Source organism: Schistocerca serialis, chromosome 1 (assembly GCF_023864345.2).
Source record: "Schistocerca serialis cubense isolate TAMUIC-IGC-003099 chromosome 1, iqSchSeri2.2, whole genome shotgun sequence".
Classification (NCBI taxonomy): Eukaryota; Metazoa; Arthropoda; class Insecta; order Orthoptera; family Acrididae; genus Schistocerca; species Schistocerca serialis.
In genome coordinates this window covers 78083605-78089604 of record NC_064638.1, presented here as the reverse complement: position 1 = coordinate 78089604, position 6000 = coordinate 78083605, and positions in this window count along the sequence as shown.

Sequence of the window (6000 nt, the reverse complement as noted above, 5' to 3'; positions counted from 1 at the left end):
TTTGTGAGCAAGTGCTTTACAGATTGAGCTATCCAAGCACGGCTCATGACCTGTCCCACAGATTTACTTCTGCCAGTTCCTCAACTCCTACCTTTCCAAACTTTACGAAAGTTCTCCTCCATAACTTGCAGCATTAGCACTCCTGGAAGAAAGGAGATTGCAGACACCTTTCCAGCCCTGTTAAGATCACTGTCACCATGAACTAACTGGTTTACAAACTTCAAATGAAGCTGTTGCAGAATCATGAATAACCCACTCAACAAACTCTGGAAGAAATATAATAATCATCTAGAAATGATTGTGACAGAGATATGGCTTTAATTTTACAGCATATTAAAAATTAGTGTTCAGTGACCTAGTTATTCTGCAGCCATCAATGCAACATTCGCACCACAGGACACAAAATCCCTTTACCTTTCTCGCAAACAGGTTTCTGAATTTTATATTTTAAGCAAGCAACTGACAAGTCAGTACTGAAACAAAATAAGAAGCGATGCCACATAATGTTGTCATGTCCCGTGTCAGTACTCTATTTTCTCAGTATTATTAAGTGTCTACTACATATGAATACAGCTTCTTTATTCCAAATATAACTGCAGTCTTAAGTATTGGTGACGGAATGTAAAATGTTGGTGACATGGCATCATTCAACAACAGTTTTCCAGTTGGTATCTTATGTAAAAGGTACATCATTCAACCTTCCCAAACTAGTACACTGACACAATATTGCAATTAAATTAAATGAATTCACTCCATGCACAAATCTAAACTGTAGTATGGCAAACTGAATGGTATAAATTCAACGGAACAGGATGTTAAAAATCTTGCAAGCTAAACCGAACAAAGGAAAAAGAGAGTAAATCATATAACCAGTCATAATCACTTGCCACAAAAGAAAATATATCTGATTAATACACAGAGACAGACACATTCATAACTAATACGGCTGTCAGAAATAGTTAAAAATATATTTCACATGCAGGAAACATGTCTTAACACCACCATATTACATTCTTGTAGGCCATTTTGAAGATAATTACTGTCACCAGTTACATTGATAGTGACAGGAATATGAACATAATTATACAAGGGACGATTAAACTGAAAAGTCAGAAATTGTCAGGTAAGACAGATCAGTGACAAACAGAGAGAACCACGAGATGAAAAGGGAGCGAAAGAAGAAATACAAAAAGATAGATAGGAAACAAAAATAAAAGAATATATTTGCAGAATAAGGTGCCATAAAGGATGTTCTTCATTCTACAGGCAAGGGACAACAGCAACCCAATACATTGTCAAGAGATTTCTTACAATGTAGGAATACAAGTAAACTTTTTCTCTGGTGCAGAACATTCTTTCCACAAAGGAACAGAAATATAGCCATCCGTTTACCGCACAAGCCATCTTTATGGTCATTCCCAGCAATGGCATACCAGTTTTACAAATTTGAACATGCTGAGCAGCATGCCCTTGGTACCCATGACATCCCTTGTGTAGATTTCAACAAACCCCTTTTATGATAGGCTCTTCTCTTCTTCAACCCTTTATTTATTCCCCCCCCCCCCCCCCCCCCCACCTCATCCCTCTTTTCCAGTGCTGTGCAGCCTCACCAGCACTTCTAACTGCTTTCTCCTTGGCAGTGTTCCATTAACTCCAGAATTTCAATTTTCTTACATTGTTTTGCTGTTTCAAACCCAACATACTAATCCCACATTCTGAATTTGTATGGAAATGTTACTTAGCATCCAAATAAGAAAAATAAACTTAACAAATGTGACAACAAGTCAAATCATTGATGAATGAAATTTTCACTCTGCAGTGGAGTGTGAGCTGATATGAAACTTCCTGGCAGATTAAAACTGTGTGCCAGAGCGAGACTCTAGCTTGGGACCTTTGCCTTTCGCGGGTATTACCAACTGAGCTACCCAAGCATGACACATGACTAGTTCACACAGCTTCAATTCTGCCAGTACCTCATCTCCTACCTTCCAAACTTCACAGTACACAGTAGCTCTTCTGTGGACCTTGCCGAACTAACACTCCTGGAAAAAAGGATATGCCACGAAGTTTCGCACATTCCGCTGCAGAGTGAAAATGTCATTCTGGAAACATCCCCCAGGCTGTGGCTATGCCATGTCTCCGCATATCCTTTCTTCCAGGATTGCTAGTTCTGCAAGGTTCACAGAAGAGCTTGTGTGAAGTTTGGAAGGTAGGAGACGAGCTACTGCCGGATTGAAGCTCTGAGGATGAGTCGTGAGTCGTGCTTGGGTAGTTCAGATGGTAGAGCACTGGCCCGCGAAAGGCAAAGGTCCCAAGTTCAAGTCTCAGTCTGGCAAACAGTTGTAATCCGCCAGGAAGTTTCAAATCAGTGATGCTTATCACCAGAAAATTGCTTCCTCATATTCCTGGAATCTAATAGCATCCACAATGAACATAAATACGTATGCATGATAGTTCTATCATAAGCTGGAGACATTGACCACATTTATTAATCATCTATGAAGAATAGTTTGTCGGCAGTATTGACAAAAAACTGGAAATCACATTATTTCTGAACAGCGGAATTTGAATTGTTCCATAAATATATTTTTATCTGCCTGCTAACAAATGTCAGGGCACAATCTTAAAAACACAACCCCTCAAAGATGATGTGACTTACCAAATGAAAGTGCTGGCAGGTCGACAGACACACAAACAAACACAAACATACGCACAAAATTCAAGCTTTCGCAACAAACTGTTGCCTCATCAGGAAAGAGGGAAGGAGAGGGAAAGACGAAAGGATGTGGGTTTTAAGGGAGAGGGTAAGGAGTCATTCCAATCCCGGGAGCGGAAAGACTCACCTTAGGGGGAAAAAGGGACAGGTATACACTCGCGCGCGCGCGTGCACACACACACACACACACACACACACACACACACACACACACACACACACACACACATCCATTCGCACATATACAGACACAGGCAGACATATATAAAGGCAAAGAGTTTGGGCAGAGATGTCAGTCTAGAGGTGGAAGTACAGAGGCAAAGATGACGTTGAGTGACAAGTTATGTACGAGGGGCGGCAACTTGAAATTAGCGGTGGTTGAGGCCTGGTGGGTGACGGGAAGAGAGGATATATTGAAGGGCAAGTTCCCATCTCCGGAGTTCGGATAGGTTGGTGTTAGTGGGAAGTATCCAGATAACCCTGACGATGTAACACTGTGCCAAGGTGTGCTGGCCATGCACCAAAGCATGTTTAGCCACAGGGTGATCCTCATTACCAACAAACACTGTCTGCCTGTGTCCATTCATGTGAATGGACAGTTTGTTGTTGGTCATTCCCACATAGAATGCATCACAGTGTAGGCAGGTCAGTTGGTAAATCGCGTGGGTCCTTTCACACGTGGCTCTGCCTTTGATAGTGTACACGTTCCGGGTTACAGGACTGTAGTAGGTGATGGTGGGAGGGTGCATGGGACAGGTTTTACACCAGGGGCGGTTATAAGGGTAGGAACCAGAGAGTAGGGAAGGTGGATTGGGAATTTCATAGGGATGAACCAAGAGGTTACCAAGGTTAGGTGGACAGCAGAAAGACACTCTTAGTGGAGTGGGGAGGATTTCATGAAGAATGGGTCTCATTTCAGGGCAGGATTTGAGGAAGTCGTATCCTTGCTGGAGAGCCACATTCAGTGTCTGATCCAGTCCCGGAAAGTATGCTGTCACAAGTGGGGCACTTTTGAGGTTGTTCTGTGGGAGGTTCTGGGTTTGAGGGGATGAGGAAGTGGTTCTGGTTATTTGCTTCTGTACCAGGTCGGGAGGGTAGTTGCGGGATACGAAAGCTGTTTTCAGGTTGTTGGTGTAATGGTTCATGGATTCAGGACTGGAGCAGATTCGTTTGCCGCGAAGACCTAAGCTGTAGGGAAGGGACCGTTTGATATGGAATGGGTGGAAACTGTCATAATGGAGGTACTGTTGCTTGTTGGTGGGTTTGATGTGGATGGATGTGTGAAGCTGGCCATTGGACAGATGGAGGTCAATGTCGAGGAAAGTGGCATGGGATTTGGAGTAGGACCAGGTGAATCTGATGGAACCAAAGGAGTTGAGGTTGGAGACGAAATTTTTCACTGTGAGCCCAGATCATGAAGATGTCATCAATAAATCTGTACCAAACTTTGGGTTGGCAGGCCTGGGTAACCAAGAAGGCTTCCTCTAAGTGACCCATAAATAGGTTGGCATACGAGGGGGCCATCCTGGTACCCATGGCTGTTCCCTTTAATTGTTGGTATGTCTGGTCTTCAAAAGTGAAGAAGTTGTGAGTTAGGATGAAGGTAATGAGGAAAGAGGTTTTAGGTAGGGTAGCAGGTGATCGGTGTGAAAGGAAGTACTCCATCGCAGCAAGGCCCGGGACGTGCGGGATATTTGTGTACAGGGAAGTGGCATTAATGGTTACAAGGATGGTTTCCGGGGGTAACAGGTTGGGTAAGGATTCCAGGCGTTCGAGAAAGTGGTTGGTGTCTTTGATGAAGGATGGGAGACAGCATGTAATGGGTTGAAGGTGTTGATCTACGTAGGCAGAGATACGTTTTGTGGGGGCTTAGTAACCAGCAACAATGGGGCGGCCGGGATGTTTGGGTTTGTGAATTTTAGGAAGTAGGTAGAAGGTAGGGGTGCGGGGTGTCGGTGGGGTCAGGAGGTTGATGGAGTTAGGTGAAAGGTTTTGTAGGGGGCCTAAGGTTCTGAGGATTCCTTGAAGCTCCGCCTGGACATCAGGAATGGGATTACCTTGGCAAACTTTGTATGTAGTGTTGTCTGAAAGCTGACGCAGTCCCTCAGCCACATACTCCCGACGATCAAGTACCACGGTCGTGGAACCCTTGTCAGCCGGAAGAATGACGATGGATCGGTCAGCTTTCAGATCACGGATAGCCTGGGCTTCAGCTGTGGCAATGTTGGGAGTAGCATTAAGGTTTTTCAAGAAAGATTGAGATGCTATGCTGGAAGTGAGAAATTCCTGGAAGGTTTGGAGAGGGTGATTTTGAGGAAGAGGAGGTGGGTCCCACTGTGTTGGAGGACAGAACTGTTCCAGGCAGGGTTCAATTTGGATAGTGTGTTGAGGAGTTGGATCATTAGGAGTAAGATTAGGATTATTTTTCTTTGTGGCAAAGTGATATTTCCAGCAGAGACTACGAGTGTAGGACAGTAAATCTTTGACGAGGGCTGTTTGGTTGAATCTGGGAGTGGGGCTGAAGGTGAGGCCTTTGGATAGGACAGAGGTTTCGGATTGGGAGAGAGGTTTGGAGGAAAGGTTAACTACTGAATTGGGGTGCTGTGGTTCCAGATTGTGTTGACTAGAATTTTGAGGTTTTGGGGGGAGTGGAGCTGGAAGTGGGAGACTGAGTAGATGGGAGAGACTGCAATGAGAGGAGGTTGAGGTTTGTTGGAAAGGTTGTGGAGGGTAAGTGAGTTGCCTTTCCGAAGGTGGGAAACCAGGAGATTGGATAGTTTTTTGAGGTGGAGGGTGGCATGCTGTTGTAACTCGCAGTTGGCCTGCAGGAGGATGCTCTGAACAGCCGATGTGGATGTGGGAGAGGAAAGATTGAGGACTCTGATTAGGGATACGAGTTGACGGTATGTATCCGTGGTCTAGGGGTAGCGTCTTTGATTCATAATCAAAACGTCTTCGGTCCCGGGTTTGATCCCTGCCACTGCCTAAATTTTGATAAATAATCAGCATTGGTGGCCGAAAACTTCCGGCATAAGAAGTCAGCCTCATTCTACCAACGGGCGGAGGAGCGGATAGATGTTCAGGGCACTCTCTTGTCCTAGGGGTGGGAAATTGCCCCTAAAGGCGGAAGAATCAGCAATGATCAACGACATGAGGATGCAGAAGACAATGGAAACCACTGCATTAAAGACACGTAACGTGTATCCACAGGACATGTGGCCCGTATTTGAAGAAGTGTCCTGATGATCTCTCCATTGGCAAAAGATTCCGGAATAGTCCCCCAT